The following is an 18,720-nucleotide window of genomic DNA, read 5'->3' as shown; positions in this document are numbered from 1 at the left end:
GAAATTTCCTCTTTGACCTACTGGTTTTTTAGAGTGTGATGTTTAATTTCTAAATATTTTTGAATTTTCTATATTTCTTCTTTTTTTTTCATTTCTAGCTTCATCTCATGTTCAGAGAAGATAATTTTATGATTTGAATCTTAAAATTTATTGAGACTTGTTTAGTCTAATATATGTCTATTTGGAAAGTGTTTCATATGCATTTGTAGATTTTTTGTATTCTGCTCTTTTGTGTGGAGTGTTATACAGATGTCTAGTAGGTCTCCTTGGTTTATAGTGTTTTCAAAGTTCTTTAATTCTTTATTGATATTCTGTCTAGATATTCTATCTACTGTTGAAAGTAAATTATTGAAGTTGACTATTTTTGTTTAACATTTTATTTCTTCTCCCTTCAGTTTCATCAATTTTTGCTTCACATATTGTGGAGACACAGTTATTTGGTGCATATATATTTACAATAGATGAACTGAAGTTTTTACCAACTTATGTCATCTTTTTCTCATAACAAATAATATTTGCATGGAATATCTTTTTTTATCCTTCACTTTAAATACCTCTTATTCATGTAATAAAATCCTTTTAGTTTGTACTATATACTGGCTAGTGAGCTAAATACTACGACGATCTCATCTCTGCCATCAATAAAGTCACAGTTTAGAGTAAATGTAAAACAATAGTTTTTGAATCTGTTAGGGAACAATCTGGAGAATGAACTGATATAGGGAGAAACTGGTTAAAAAAAAAATCAGTACAGAAGTCAAATGTATATAATATCTGATCTACATTGATTTTGACAAAAAAGTTTAAAAACCATACTATATTCTACTCATTTAGCCTAATTTTTTAATATAGATTTTAAGCCAAGACCCTGGAATTCTCCTACTGTTATAACCCACTATTAAATTATGCTATTCTTGACATAGTGACCAAATGTGACAGATAATTTTCTCTTCTCTTTAAGGATTAAATAAGACACAGAATTGATAACAACCTATTTTTGTAACAGTTATTGATAACAGAAGCATTTTAACTAAATGTTTCTAAGGATTTGTTCCATATCAAGTTTAATTAAGTCAAATTTCCATAAATAGAATATTGTATTTTATAGCCTCTGAAAAGGTCACCTTTGACCACTGTAACAAATACTGTGCATAGAAATGCTGATACTTTTAAATCAACTATACTTTTGTATCAGAAATGTTGATACTTTACAAATTTCAAATATCTATGTAAGTAGAAAGGTATTTTAATTAAAATTACATTTTTATTATTTAAAAGCTATGTCACAGATTTTGCTTATAGGACACATGTATTTAACTTTTATCATATGCTGTAATTTGATGACTAAATGATTAAAAGAAGGCCAAACCTAAAAAATAAAATATTTTCATAGAGGGCTGTGAAAACATTTATCTGGTTCTTACCAGTAAAACACTCTATTTTTGAGTAAAAAAATTTATAACATGACATGTTGAAATAGCTAGCACAAATATAGCTCCCATTGTATTCAGATGTCATATGTTTGGGAATTTTCAATTTATCTTGACAGTTACTATAGATGATATGAACAAACAGTATTGAGGGGAAAATCAGTATGAGTCCTTCTGTGTAAAATATAATAGAGCCTATACTTTGGGAATAGTGGTAGTGAACTATGGAATCTCACTTTTAGGTCAAGGACATGGCTGTTTTTTCTTTCTTCTTTCTTCTTTCTTTTTCCACTCAGGCAAGCTGGATATTTGACTCATGTTCAGTGATCCATCCAAAATGAATTGTTTTGGGTTATTTCATGATAGTAGATATTTATCTCTTAATAGATATTTCTCTGATAGGAAGTAATTAAATTCTTGTTCACCATTTTGGTGGAGAAGGTAAAACCTGTGTGTACATACAAAACTCTAGTTTTATTCTTAGATACTGTTCCTTTATAGATAAGGAAAAAATTTTGAGTACTACCCCGACAAGCATTGCTTAATCATAGCGCATATCTTCTCAACTTCGCATGTTACAAATAAAAAATTTGACTTAAAAATTATTGGCTTTTTTCCCTGTACTTATGTTGATTGTGCATTATAAATTTATAAATGTATATTATGGACATAAAAATATACATTCAGCAGTATTTTGTTATAGTTTATCAATTCAATGTATTTTATTCTTTCAAGATGATGTAGTGTCACAAAGTCATAAGAAAACTATGGGGCTTCCCTGGTGGCACAGTGGTTGAGAGTCCGCCTGCCGATGCAGGGGACACGGGTTCGTGCCCCGGTCCGGGAAGATCCCACATGCCATGGAGCGGCTGGGCCCGTGAGCCATGGCCGCTAAGCCTGAGCATCCGGAGCCTGTGCTCTGCAACGAGAGAGACCACAACAGTGAGAGGCCCGTGTACCACAAAAAAAAAAACAAAAAAACAAAAAAAAGAAAACTATGAATCAAATACTTCATGTTTAATTTTTGTATCAAAAGGAAATACCCTAATACTGGGAAAGTAACTGAACTTCCTTGACTCTAGAGAAATTAATTTTGATCAAATTTAATTATAAAACTCAATAATTAGATAATTATTAAACAATAATTATCTATTAGATAATAAACAAACAAAACTTACTTTATACTCAGAATAAAAACCAGTTTAGAAACACATGTAATTTATAAAACTAATTTATGATGCTATCTGCAACCATAATATACAGTTTTGCAGGTTTTACCCAGATTTAATAGAAACAGACACATAATAATGTATACAGCATTTTAAACCATTTACTTTTCTGTTTCTTACCCTATTAGATCGATAGCAGGTAAACTTAGGTGACGCTCAAATATTAGTAAGTCTGATACAGTTATCAAATTACCATTGCCTTGAAAAATAGTCAATAAGAATTTTAATGCTTTACTATAAGAATAATATTTTATTTGTTTAATTTATTTATTTTTTGGCTGCGCACGGGCTTTCTCTACTTGCTGCGAGCGGGAACTGCTCTTCATTGTGGCTCGCAGACTTCTCACTGCGGTGGCTTCTCTGTGGAGCACGGGCTCTAGGTGCGTGGGCTTCAGTAGTTGCAGCACGCGGGCTCAGTAGTTGCAACACGCAGGCTGTAAGGCGCACGGGTTTCAGTAGCTGTGGTGCACGGGCTTAGGTGCTCTGCGGCATGCGGGATCATCCCCGACCAGGGGTCAAACCTGTGTCCCCTGAATTAGCAGGCTGATTCTTAACCACTGCACCACCAGGGAAGTCCCATAGGAAGAACATTTTATATATATAATGCTAGTTATTTGAAATAATTCACCTGTGGATGATTATTGACTATTTTATGTATTAGTTTAAAACAGATCACGGAAGAAGTTACTTCATATTAAATATTCAGAGTATTTTAAAAACAAAGACAAAAATATTTGAGTAGTCATTAGAAATCAAATAAGTTAGATTTAAAATCAAATGTGGGAGAAATATATTATTCCTTTGTAATGAATGATAAAAACACTTGTTTATTACATAATCTAGACTAAAGTATTGTAATTTTATTGTGAAGGCCTTCTTTGTTTTAAGTTGCTTGTCAGTTAATAGTAGGACTGAAGGAAAATAAGTTAGTTGAATAGAAAACAAATATTTGATGAGATATAGGAAATTATGGTCACATAATAGTAAGGAAGAATAGGAAAAATAAGTAGGAATTTACGATGATCATTAAAAGTTCAAGGTGATATGGATGAAAATCTGTCAAGGCAAAAATAAAAATAATCAAAAAATTACATCTTTTTAAAATTGATATATATTTTAAAATATATATCTTCAAAATAATATTAGTAATATATACAAAGAAAGAGAGTGATATATTTGGATAGCACTCAAATATATTCTTCTATTAGATTTTAGTTTTATAAACTTTTCTTTCACAAGGTATACCATATTCGAGATTATACTTTTTTTTCTCAAATACCATCCTTTGAGATAAGCATTCTTGTTATTCCCCACTCTGTAGATAACAAAACCCCAGTGCTCAGAGCCTAAGTAACCTCATAAGTTTATACATCAGCTAGGGATAGAAATATATACATCAAGTAAACACTAAATTTGAGCCAACATAAAGTTAGGACTCTAACTGTGAGCCTTTAAAATTTATGAAATATGTGAGTTTTTAATATTTCTTGTTTTTCAAAGCAAATTATATTGGAAGAGATTTGTTCTTTTTGTGTGTATTGTTTTTGTTTTATATCAAGTGATGATAAAAGACTCATTACAAATAATAGTAATTCATTCTCCACCACCACCGATTTCCCCTCACCAGAAGCAGCCATTCCAAGTAATTTTAGTCATTTTTTAACTTCCCTCACTATTACATATTTTTGATTTGTTAATTTGGGAAATTATTCACTTATTTTTTGCTACCCTAGAGGCTGATTTAATCTCAATTTTGTACTCCCAAGCTCCTTTTTTATCCACACTTCTGATAAGGTTATGGCAAAAATTTTATTCAAACTAATATAAAATGACTTTGCATTATTTTGATTATTTAAATTTGGTCCTCTGCATAACAAATTATACTATAATTACAGGGTTTTTTTTTCCTCCTGTCTGTTTTTATCTTATTGCCATCTCTTTTTAAAATTATGTGTCAAAAATTAAATAACACCAGAACACCTAGTGAATCTGCATTTTTTTTTTAACTTGGTGGCCTGCATCCTGGAGGTTTTCATCTTCATTTGGTGCTGGGGTTTCTTACTCCCTAGGCCTGAAGCACATTTCTCCTCCTGATACTTTCCTATACTGCTCTCCTGAATCAGAGCTGCTGTTTTATAAACTTCAGTTGCTTCTAGTTTTGGTGTATTCAGTTATATTGCTGGAAAAACCTCCTCAAACTACTTCTAAGAAAAATATATGAGGAAGATAAATTACCAGAATTCTAGCAGATCTGAAAATATCTTTATTACTTGGTAGATTATTTAGCTCGGTATTGATTTCTACATTAAAAGTAATTTATTTCAAAATAGGGACAGTCAATTGTCAAATAGTATCAGCACTATTATTGAAAAGCCCAGGACATTCTGAATTATTGTTTGTCTATAGGATTTATTTTTCTTTCTCTCCTACTTCCTTCCCTTCCTTCTATCCTTCCTCCCTTACTTCCTTCCTTCTCTCCTTCCTTTCTTCTCTGTTTATTGTCTTCTCAATGTTTTTAGTATCATCTCTATATTTTGAATTTCCTGAAATTTCACAACAATATCCCTTGCTGTGGTTTGTATTAAATATGCTTTGCTGGGTACTTATTACATACCATTACATACTTTCAAACTGGTGATTAATGACCTTCATTCTAAGGGCATTGTAAAATTCATATTTCCAATTTAAAAGAGTGTCTGGCTAAATGGCCTTTAATGTGTTCTTTCCAGCTGTCTTCCTAAATACCAATCAAGACAGAAAAAAAGATGAAAGCTTCAACCATAAATAAAACCGAAGCTGACAGGGAGCTTGGTGCCAGAGTTGTGAATTAATGGGCAACATCCTATGATCATATTAGGTTATATGGTGTCGTTGACCTTAAGACAGGAACATTATCCAATAGGCCTAATATTTTCACATTAGCCCTTAAAATGAGAAAGATTTCTCTGGCTGTTAACAGAAGAGACAGTCAAAGAGACTTGAAAAGTGAGAAGGACTTACTTGTTTTGCCATCTGGTTTGAAGATGGAGAGAACCATATGAGAAAGAATATATAGATCACTTTAAGATAAGAGTCCAGCTGATTTTATCCTGATATCCTGGTTTCAGCTGTGTGAGACCCTGAGCATAGAATCCCATCAACTGGATCTAGACTTCTGAGCTATAGAACCATATATGGGTTCTGAGCTAATACATGGGTTTTATTTTATGCTGCTTAAGTTTGTGGTAATATTTATGTATCAGAGAAAACTACTGTAGTGTGTAATCTCCACCTTGGTTCAAATACTGACTTTACTACAAGCTGACTATTAAATAGTGAGTGTGTTATTTAATCTATCTGAAACTCAGATCCATCTCTAGTAAATAGGGATAATTGTATCACATCTATATAACATATATGACATGTAATATATGTAAGACCCTTAATACAGTTGAATCACATAGTAAATATGCACTAAAACATTAAATGTCACTTTAATGCATTACAATTAGGGAAACTGGTAGAGGTAAAATTTATACAGAAGTTATACCATCTAATAAAAAGTACTTTAGTTGCCCCTCCAGATGAAAAGGCCCTCAGTAGTGATGGTTGCTGGGAATTATGGTTTTCTTGGACTACATTTCTGTGTAGACAAAAACAAGCTGCAAATTCAAGGATGAAGACAAAACTACAGTAGAGTAGAAGTGCACAAGATAAATGTTAGGTGTATGTGATGGCTAATTTTATGTGGCAACTTGACTGGGATACGGGATAGCCAGATAGCTGGTAAACTATCATTTCTGGGTATGTCTGTGAGATAGTATCTGGAAGAAGGTGGCATTTGAATCAGTTGGCTAAGTAAAGATCAACATTTACCAATGTAAGTGAGCATCATCCAATCTGTTGAGAGCCTGAATAGAATAAAAAGGAGTAGGGGTGAATTCACTCTCTCTGCCTGGGCTGAGACATATCTTTCTTCTTCTGCCCTTGGACATTAGCACTCCTGGTTCTTGAGCATTCAGACACAGACTGGGACTTATCCATCAGCCCTAAGATTCTCAGGCCTTTGAACTCTGAGTCACACCACTGGCTTTCCTGGTTCTTCAGCTTGCTTAAGGCAAGTTGTGGGACTTCTGAGCCTCCGTAACCAGGTGAGCCAATTCCTATAATAAATCTCCTTTCATATACATCTCTATATACCCTATTGGTTTTGTTTTACCAGAGAATCCTAATACAATGTAGGTCAAAAGACCCATTCTTTGGTTCAGATTTGTTTTTTAAGTGTGGATACATAATTGCTATGTATTCCTAATGAATTGACCCTGTTATATTTAGAATATTTCCTTGTTTGTCCACCATAATATTTATTATCTTAAAGTCTATTTCATCAAATATTAGTAAGCTTCTCTACCTCTCATAATGTTACTATTTCACAGTATACTTTTTTCCATCTTTTAACTTTCAACCTATTTGTCTTTGAAAGTGTGTCTTTTGTTTCTCATCCAGTCTGAAAATCTCTGCCTTTTGATTTGAGAGTTTATTACAGTTGACCCTTGAAAAACATGGGTTTGAACTGGGTGGATCCACTTATACATGGATTTTCTTCAATAAATACAAACTACCATATTACATGGTCTGTGGTTGGTTGAACCATGGATGAGGAACCAGGGATATGGAGGGCCAACTGTAAAGTTGTACATGGATTTTAGACTGTGCAGGAGTCAGTGTCCCTAACCCCCCGACCCTAACCATTGTTCTAGGGTCAACTGTATTTAAGTATATACTTATTTTATTATGTGTTTTGAGGGAAAATAATTTAGAAAACAAATGAAAGATTTCTTCTGTGGGGTGGTGGTGGTGATGTGTGTGAAAATGTATAAGTAAGTAATATGATTCTAAAGCCTGAGACCTTAGTATTAGAAAGTTGATCTGATAATGCAGATGTTCTAGCCTGGACCATAAATCATTTGCTTTGTGCCTCTTGTTGACATGTAACAGGATTTTGTATTCATGAAGTGTCAGGTTTTAATTTTCCAAAACCATATGATTTCCAATATGCTATGAAGAGGTAAGTCATACATCCTTTCCTAGTTTCACCATTGAATAATGGCCTTATTTCATCAGCAACACCAAATAGTGAGGTATCCTAGGTCAACATCAGGAATCCTATTTAAAAGAAAGACTCTTGTTTATTTCATTCCCTACAGGTTATATCTGCTTCTGTCACACAGAGAATTAAAAGGGTGTATTCTTTTTATGAAATATAAGAAGGAATGCTAATTTCTTCATAACATTTCTTTTCACTCTATACCTCTATAAAGATAGCTAATCAGAAAAGGACCCATGTAACTATTCAGAGTTAAATAGATAAACTTACTTATTTGAGAATTTTCATGGGCTTCAATCAAGATAAAGATTAGAATATCTGAAGTAAAATTGTAGTTAGAAATTTCAGGGACTTCCCTGGTGGTGCAGTGGTTAAGAATCCACCTGCCAATGCAGGGGACACGGGTTCAAGCTGTGGTCCGGGAAGATCTCACATGCCACAGAGCACATAAATAAAGCTAAATTTTCCTGACTCCCCAGTGACTAAGTATAGGTACATGATGAAGTTCTGGTTAATGAGGTATAATTTTAAAATGTCTATATGAAAGCTCCTGGGAAATTTCCTTATAGGATAGCTTGTATGACTCCTTTGCCCATCCCGACCTCTCCTCCATTCTCTCAAGAATTTAGATTTTATAGATGAATATATATCTTGGTTGTCATTTGAGAATGAGAGCCATACCCTTGATATGTAAGACCAGAATCCTGGAATCTGAAACTCTGAGAATTATGTGTACCAGCTTTGTCACCCTAAACGTGGGAATATCATCTCCAGATTTTTACTAGAAAAAGAAGCAATCTTTGATCTTGGTTAACCCACTAACATCTGGAGTCTTTGTTACATACAGCTAAACCTAACTCTAACCTTCAAATCTTCTCTAGTTATAGCACAAAATCATCTGCCCTCCTTGTTTTATTTCCTATCATTTTTATCTCTAATCAGCATGGTACAAATTAGTATTTGCAAAGATCTAAATTTGCATTTTATTGGCAGGATAATATGTATCTATAGTCATAAAAATATAGCTATAATTAATATATAATTGGGGGGATGAGTTATTCATCATAGATAAATTTAACCACCATAATGAGAAGTCAGTACCCTATGCTTACTGCTTCAGTGAATTGCATATACGAAGATGGATGAGAATAGTAACCAAATATGGTATGTCAAAAAATTCACAGGACAAAGAAACTGTGCTTTAAATAATGAGAAGCTTTGTCAACATAATGGCCTCAGCTGCCATTTGTACTGAGATTAGATTTGTATTCGGTATAGGCAAGCGTTTCTCGTCATGCATCTGCAAACTCATTTGCACAGCAAACTGTCTTTAGGAACAAAGGTTATATTGAAGGCATATCCATAAACTTAGTTCCTATAAGACATTCAAAGGGGTAAAATAAAAAATAATCCATGACCAAATAAGAACCATTTCTCTGAGATAGAATGTTTCCACTAAAGAAAACAAATTTTAAAATAAACTGGAAAACATTTTCACTTAATATAAACTCATCATTTTTAAATGGAATAAAATTTTAAGATCAGGATTACTATTTTTACTGTTAAGCTGATTCCATTGGTGATATGATAGTTAGAATTGAGCAAGAAGTGGTAACTGTTCTGGACTCTCTGCTAAGATATATGCATTTCAGAGGTGGGAGATTAAACCCCTAATGATTCAGACGCCTGTCACTTTAGGGAAGACATCCAAGGTTTGTATCCTGGGGGCATACAGGAATATCCCATTCAAGAAAAAGGACAAGTCATGACATCCTACACTTTCTCCACTCAAAAGGTAGCATAGTGCTTGGAAGGCCTCTACATATTTTAGATCTAGCATACAACTCAGTTGTACTGCTCAGTTTAACTATCAGGTGCCTCACAAGGCTTAAAAGAGCAAGATAGGTCTCTGGGCCAAATTTAGGTTGAAGTGTAAGATGTCCTGTTACTTAGACTGTATACAGCAAAAGATTCCATAGTTCTAGAATTATCTGTAAAGATAAGGATAATCTAGGTAATTTATAGCACAATAAAAATGGTTAAAAATAGATAAGCATATTCAATATATAATTTATTTTGTGAATATATTTGGAATTCTGAATGATTGAAAACAATGTGATTAATTAGCTAGAAGCTAACTAGAATAATATAAAATTAGATTTAACAGCTTAATTTGATTTAAAGTCATATAATTTTAGAACTGGAAACAATTAGAGATCCTCTTAACCAAACTTCATTTTAGAAGTGTGAAAACTGAAAACAAAAATATTATAATTTATACAAAATAACACATTTGCAGAGTAACAATTCTGGTTTACTTCTTCCCCAAAATGTAAATGTTTTTTCCTCTACTATCCAGCTCCATGGAAATAGATAATATGGTAAAATCCAGGCAATGAGTAATGGAAAATCCATTCCACTTTTGCACTAAAAATAATATCTTTTGAATGAATCAAAGAGTATAACATTCTGAGCTTAGAGGATAAAATATAAAATGCACAAATTGACTGCACTGAACACCCTTTACATGTTAATAACACAGAATAAAAATACTAATGATTTAGGCCACAAATTGTAAACATGAAGTTGATAGAAGTTGGAAAGTAGAAAGCAGGAAAAAGAAGAATCAAGTGATACTGGCTATGGGAGCAATGTTAACAATTATAGATTTACCCATGTTACACATTTTAAAAAGTAACTTTTATGCGGTGGCAGGGTAGATGAGAAGATGGTAAATATGAATGAAATCTTCATCTAGCATAGTAAAATTCAAGTCTAGTATGTTGAGCCTCTGGAAATCCCTGATAGGAGAATCTCAGTGCAAGGCACAAGGAAGCACAATAAGTACTGAAAAGCCTAACTATGTTACATCAAGTGTCTATATCACCAGAGATATAAATCATGAAGTAGATACTGTCTGATCCACCATATCATAAAATAGGATCGATAAATTTGAATCCAGGCCTAATAAGATATAAAGAACTCAAGAGGAGGTCTAGACCTGTTTGTCACTTGTCATTTACTTCTATTCCCTGACTTGACACCTCTCCCTAAGTTCACATCTATAACTTTGTTGGGGGTGGAGATGATTGCTATCACCAGTTGACAGAAGAGAAAAATATGAGGGCCTTGTTCAGGGATGATTCAGGTCAATATGTTAGTAAAACAGTAATTGAAGTCTACCATAAAACAAGTGTGGTCTTAAAGACAGTGGTTAAAGAAAATTACTCCAGTGAACAGATATTCAAGCAGTATTCCAGTTATCAATTTTGTGTGGAGAAGGCATGGCCTTGTATAGGAATATACATAGAATCCTGGGAAATATTGGTTGGAATTGGAATGTTGGATACAAGGTGGAAGCATTCGTGAGAATGGGTACAAAATACGTGAAGTCATCATGTCTCACATTAATACCCACCAGAAAACATCCTTCACATAAAAGATAATAAACAACCAAAAATAGAGAATGACTTATTCAATGGATGCTAACCATTCTCTATTTTCTGTCACCCTAGTGGGAGCATAATGAACCCATGGCTAAAGTAATCTGAAGACAGGATGTAAGGTCTGCACAGGCCCAACAGGCTTGACTCCCAGTCACCAAGACTGATCTATCTATTGCTGCTGCTTAATAAACAGTCAGACACAAATACTGAACCATGTGGCCCAAACTTGAGGAGACCATGCTGCCACTTTGGGCAAGGTGATTAAATTGGATCATTTCTAACTAGAGAGGAAGCATCATGTCCTTATGCAGATCAATACATATTCCAGATATTGATATTAGCCAACAACAGGTCCTTGGCCAGAGCCACTACTTCATGCTCACAGAGTATCTGATTTACTGATATGTTATCACATATAACATCACCTTAGACCAAAGGACTCACCTTTTGACAAAGGATGTGTGACATGTGATACATAATTAAAATATCTTTAGGTCAAATCATATACCAAATCACCTGGAAACTGCTCTCCTGACAAAGTGTTAGAATTATTTCTTTGATGCAGCTGATGTTCCAGCTTAGGGGTGAACTCCTGCCAGTCTGTGCTTCTATATATGGTATATACTTTGCATTAATAGCCATCAAATAATGCAGTGATTCCAGTAGGCAGAATGCACAGATTCAGGAAACAAAGGGTGGAAGTAGGAATGGTCTCTCTCTCCATCACTCCTGATGACACTCTTAGAGGCTTGTGCTTCCCATCCCTACAACTTTAGACTGAAGGATTAGAAGTCAAATGTTTACTGGAGGGGTGGAAATCTGCCTTGAAGGGACACAGCTAGGGTTTAGTACACCTAAATCTACAGGTGCCACCTGAATAATTCAATATTCCTGTGCTAGGCAAATAGATTAGCTACTATACTTGAAAAATAATAGATCCTGATCATCTTAAGTAGATCTGATCATTGTGATATAATGAGAACATTAAGTCCAGAGCACAGAGTATTCACTGGTGCACTTCTTGGTGCTTCACTGTCTTGTGTTAATTATGAATGTGTAATTGCAGCAACCACAACCTAATACAAGACAAGAACTTTACCAAAGCTCTTAAAGAAAGAACATTTTCACAGAAACATAGAGTTCAAATTCCTCAGGAATGAAAGCCTTGGTTTCCTACTGGGAAAGTACCTACACCAACAGAAGTGATAACCTAGAAAGAGGAGTTTAGAATGGATGCTAGAGGAGGTAGATGAATATTAGGGCCTTGAGCCCTGCAGCAACAATGGGGACTATGGCTTATCCCACCAATCTTTCTGTTATTATTTTTTCTTTTGTAGTACTGTGACACAATACCGCTTTGTCAATGACAGTGAAGGATAGACATGAGTGGGTGCTCACCTATGCAACAGTAGATGCTATTGGTACTCTCCCTGCCCACCAAGAGAGTGAAAGTAATATAAAGCCAAAGCAATCTGCAAAGGATTGTAATATGTGTGTAAAAACAAGGGCTTACTCAGTTTCTAGTTTTCACTGCTTGATTAAACCCTGAGCTAATGCAACAATCTTGTGTTTTTCTCTGAGTCTTTATTAAAGCCAAGGGCTTCAAATCTATTTTAAAAAATCTCATTTGCTGATAAATTAGTTTTTGCTGCAAAGCATGCTCTTTTATTCCCTTAAGAATCTTTTACTCAATAGGTATATAAAGGAGGGAGCAAATCATCTTGGCAGACATTTGATGCATCCAATCAAAAACATTCACTGGGTGCTTATTACATGATAAGCACTATTTATAGATACTAGAGATACTATAGCAAAACAAAACAAAGTCCCTGCCCTTCATGAAGCATGCATGCTTATGGAAGGGACAAACAATAAAAAGCAAACAATATTTTTACATTAAAGATATTATAATCAGTGGCTTTTACATTTATAATAGAAAGCTTTTTTCCTTTTTGGTGGTGAACAAAATAAAAATGAATTTTTAGTTGATTGTGTTCAGATTTTAAGAGGTATTGAAATAAGATGCTACCTGCAAAATGGAAAAAAAAAGCAGGGTAAGTGAGATAGCAAGTGCTAAGGTTTTAGAGAAAGCAATCAAGGCAGAAAGAACAAGATGTGAAAGTTTCTGGGGCAGGAGTGGGATTGGGATGTTAGATGGTCAGCAAGGAACCCTGGTGACTTTGGAGAAAAAAGATGGAGCACTGGAATGAAATGAATTCTAGATTTGTGAAATGTCAGGTCATTTAGAGATACATAACTTGTAAGAAATTTAAGTTTTAATCTCAGTAAGATTGAAATAGTTGAAGATTTTTAATAGAGGTAGTATGTAATAAATTATGTTTAAAAAATTCAGGGATGACTCTCTCTGTTTTGTGGGAAATAGACTAAGTGGGGGAAGGGCAGAGGTGGAGAGACCAGTAAGGAGGTTTTGGCAATTATTCAGGTAAGAAATGATGGTTTATTTACCAAGATGGTAGTGGTGAAGGTCTTGAGAAATGGTCAAATTCTTAACATGTTTTGTAGTTAAAGGTCACTGAATATAATGTTGGCTTAAATGTGAAAAATAATATATGAGTCAAGAATTATTCTCACATGGTTTTCTTTTTTCATAAGCACCTAGAAAAATGGGATTTTCATTTATTGAGATGGAGAGTACTGTAAGAGAAATCAGATTGGGCATAAGATCAAGAGTTCAGTTCGGGACACAAATTTTGAGGAATTAAAGCAGAGATATAGAATAGGAAGTAAAATATAAATGTATGGTATACAGGGAGGAAACTCAGACTGGAGATATAAATCTAATTCAATACAGAAAATCAAATGATAGTAGATAGGAATGTAAAGATTAGAACATTGATAATCTCAGTGAGTCAAATGTAATGGTCACTAATGTAAAAGTAAATTAAAGTAAATTTAAAAATCCTGGTCTAAGAAAATTCAATGTTCTCAGTGTTATTGATAAAACACAATATCAAATATTGATGATTGAATATCAGTTGTGCAAAAATAAATCATAGTTAAATTAACATCATTAAGTAAGCAATCAAAAGAAATGAAAGATTTGCAAAGATTGCTTATAAACTTCATTTTGTATTTGTTTACCTGAAAACAATTTGACTGAAGAATAAGTGGCCTGTTTATCACTTTCCAAACTATAGAAAAACTGTGATTTACCTGAATAGAACCAGAAGTGGCTTGTTATCCCAGTTCCTGAGTCTATCATTTAGTGTCCATTCATCAACTGAAGCTAACCCAAGGTAATTTTTTTTCTAAAAAGACTAAAATAGTTGAAAGGAAAACTCATCTAACTGAAATAAATGATTGATTGCTAGGCATTGGTAAGAAGAATAACTGGGACACTTCTGGGTGTCCAGGTAATACCAATGAATAGAAAAGTCCCCAGTCACCTACTCTAGAATGTATCAGCTTTGTTTTCTGTCCCTATTCCTCTCAAGCACAATCAACAGATTTAAGGAAGAACAAATCAGATTGTCCTTGAATGAGTCACAGGCTTGCCCCTTGGACAATTATCAAATGAAGGACAAAAGGAAACTAGGCAGGTAAAAGCAATTGATATATACACTGCCTGTTTCAAAGCAGTCAGACATAGAATTAACTTACCTAAGTCCAAGTAGCCCAGTGATATTTTCATTAAAGGACACATTCTGGGATCCAAGATGTCTCAGTCTTGCCAATCATCAATCACACAGTTTACCAATGTATCAAGAAGATACAGGGTAAGCAGAAAGGTCTGAGATGGGGAGAGATTGCTTGTTAAACCTTATTACACAGATTTGTGGGAGTGTCACATTTTAACCATAAGCCAATATCAAAACCGATAATATGAATTGTCATGGTAGTCATGAACTATCTGAATAGGAATATGTGTATGTGTGTTTGCATGCATGTGTGTGTGTGTGTTTGTATGCAAGAAACATGATCCCAGTATACCTGAGATTGAAGGGATTCCTGGGATGAGTAAATTATAGTGCTAAAACCAGGAAAATCCTGAGCAAAGCAATACAAGTTAGCTATATATATCTCTATATGTTAAGAGAGATATTGATTAATGAATGGGGTATATTGTCTTTTAAGGAGGAAGTTGCACACATTATTTTAGACATACTATATTCTTCACAGCCTAATTAAATATAACTGCATTTGTATTTAGAGTTGGCTACAAATTTTCTTCATTTTTTCCCCAATGAGTTGCATGAGTGCTGTGGAGGATCCAAAGAGCAACTGAATATAGGTCTTGCCTATATGATAGAGACAATCTAATTGAAGAGATAAGGCAACAACCTTAAAAATGTATAAAAATCATGTGTCAAGCATAGAAGTTTTTAAAGATCTCTAGTCAGGTATAGTACATACATTCTTAAAGCTAAGACAGAGAGATATTATATATCATGGTAATAATGCAATTGTATAGACAAAAGTAATTTACTTGACTAAAGTCTGAGGTTTAAAAAAAAACTGAGTCTAGGTTAAACCTCATATAATATTGATATTTATTTCTGGATAGTACTGTATTCTTGTTCCAGTGTAAGGCTTAAATTTTTTCTCTCCTTCCTCTCTTCTTCCTTCCCTCCTCTCTTCCCTCCTTCCTTTTTTTATTCTTATCTTCTTTCTTTCCTTACTTAACATTTTCCTTCTTCTTCTCCTTCTTGTCCTCCCTCTCCTTCCTTTTTCTCTCCTACCCCTTTACCTTTTCTTTCTTCTCCTATTCCTTCTTCTTTTTGTTAAATAACCAGCACTGTAAATTTGAGGTTTTTATACAAAAGATGTTGAATAAGAAGTAACTAAAGGTCTAGTATTTTAAGAGGTTGCCATTGAATATCTGAATATCATTAAAACAAAAAAGGGCCCACTGTTTCTCTTATATTAGATTTCTATAGCTACTGTAGCTAATTACCACACACCAACCAGCTTAAAACAACACAAAAGTATTATAGTTCAGCAGATCAACAGTCTGGCACAGTTTGCATAAGGCTTAAATCAAGGTGTTGGTAAGCTATGTCCCTTTTTGGAGCATAGAGTGAAAAAAACTGTTTCCTGCTTATTCATTTGTCGGCAAAATTCATTTTCTTGTGCTTGTAAGACTGAATTTCCTGATTCCTTGCCAGCTATAACTTTAGAGCCATTTCCAGCTACTAGAGGCTGCCATATTTCTTGGCCTCTTGGACTTCCTCCTCTCTTTTCAAAGACAGCATTGCAGGTTGAATCCTTCTCATATCAGGTACAATGAGGTATCACCTCACCCTGGTCAGAATGGCCATCATTAATAAACATCTACAAAAGATAAATGCTGGAGAGGATGTGGAGAAAAGGGAACCCTCCTGCACTGTTGGTAGGGATGTAAATTGGTATAGTCACTATGGAGAACAGTATGGAGGTTCCTTAAAACACTAAAAATAGAGCTACCATATGCTCCAGCAATCCTACTCCTGGGCATATGTCCAGAGAAAACCATAATTCGAAAAGGTACATGTACCCCAATGTTCATTGCAGCACTATTTACAATAGCTAGGACATGGAAGCAACCTAAATATCCATCGACAGAGGAATGGATAAAGAAGATGTGGTACATATATACAATGGAATATTACTCAGCCACAAAAAAGAATGAAATAATGCCATTTGCAGCGACATGGATGGACATAGAGATTGTCATACTGAGTGAAGTAAGTCAGAGAAAGACAAATATCATATGATACTGCTTATATGTGGAATCTAAAAAATTGGTACAGTTGAACCTATTTAAATTACAGAAATAGAGTCACAGATGTAGAAAACAAATTTACGGTTACCAAAGGGGAAAAGGGGGTGGGGGATAAATTGGGAGATTGGGATTGACATACACACACTACTATATATAAAATAGATAACTAATAAGAACCTACTGTATAGCACAGGGAACTCTACTCAACACTCTAATTACCTATGTGAGAATAGAATCTAAAAAAGAGTGGATATATGTATATGTATAACTGATTCACTTAGCTGTACAGCAAAAACTAACACAACATTGAAAATCAACTATACTCCAATAAAAAATGATTAAAAAATAGTCTCTCTGACACACTGTACTTCTGTCTTCTTCCTTCTATGGACCCATATTATTAGATTGTGATTTCACAGATAATCAAGAATTATCAAGATCCTTAACCTTAATAACATCTGCAAAGTCCCTTTGCCATAGTCACTAGTTCTGGGGTTTAGAATGTGGACAGCTTTGGGGAATTCATTATTCTGCCTATCATACCTCTGCTCTCTAATCTAGAACACTGCTATTCAACAGAAATATAATGTGATGCACCAATTTGAGCCACATGTGTAATTTTACATATTTGTAATATGTCAAAATCATATTTATGTATGAAACCACATTAAAAAAAGCCAATGAGGGCTTCCCTGGTGGCGCAGTGGTTGAGAGTCCGCCTGCCGATGCAGGGGATGTGGGTTCGTGCCCCGGTCCGGGAAGATCCCACATGCCGCAGAGCGGCTGGGCCCATGAGCCATGGCCTCTGAGCCTGCGCGTCTGGAGCCTGTGCTCTGCAACCGGAGAGGCCACAACAGTGAGAGGCCCGCGTACCGCAAAAGAAAAAAAAAAGCCAATGATATTAATTTTAATAATAGTTTACATAACACGATGTTTAAATATTATTTCAACATGTATGTAAATTACACATATAAAATAAATATATTTATATTTGTATTATATGTGAATATATAAAATATAAACATAGAAATACTAATGATGTATTTTATATTATTTTTGTTGACACTAAATCTTTGGAATCTAGTGCATATTTTCACTTACAGCATGTCTCAATTTACACTCAATTTAATAAACAATTACACGTGTTTATTAAACACATTTCAAGTGTTTAATAGTCACTTGTGGCTAATGCCAACCGTACTGAACAATTAGTTCAAATTATGCCATAAGTATTTCCTAGTTAAGAGAACTTCGGTATCTTAACTGCTTTCTCCATGATAGTTATTAAATCCAAGAGAATGCATGACCTAATTTTGATTACTTAATTATTTAAAATATGCTGTTTTTCCCTTTTATTTAATTTATACTGCTATGAAAATCATCAGTGTGGAGTTTTTCACCAGGCTTTTAAATATTTGATTTCTGTCTTATTTTATCCATAACATTTGTTAAACAATCAACTTACCATAATTAAGTTTCCAAAATAAAATTTTATGGTAATATGTGAAAGTTATTTCTATAATTATAGGGATATGATCTAGTAGATGGATCATTAGTTAAGATTAAGACACCAGGAGATATACTCTAAACGAACTTGAAATCTATTTTCAAATGTATTCACTTCTAAGATGAAAATACATACGTACACACATGTACAGTACTTTAAAATCATATTTTTAAGGATTTTGTAAATCAAGTGTTAAAATTATTTTGCAAAGTTCAGTTTTCATTATGTTCTCTGGCTATTAATCAAAATATTATATTAATATATTAAAATAGATTTATGGTTTAAGTAGAATGTCATTGT

The sequence above is a fragment of the Delphinus delphis genome, chromosome 3 (assembly GCF_949987515.2).
Source record: "Delphinus delphis chromosome 3, mDelDel1.2, whole genome shotgun sequence".
Classification (NCBI taxonomy): domain Eukaryota; kingdom Metazoa; phylum Chordata; class Mammalia; order Artiodactyla; family Delphinidae; genus Delphinus; species Delphinus delphis.
Note: the sequence above shows the minus strand (reverse complement) of the source record.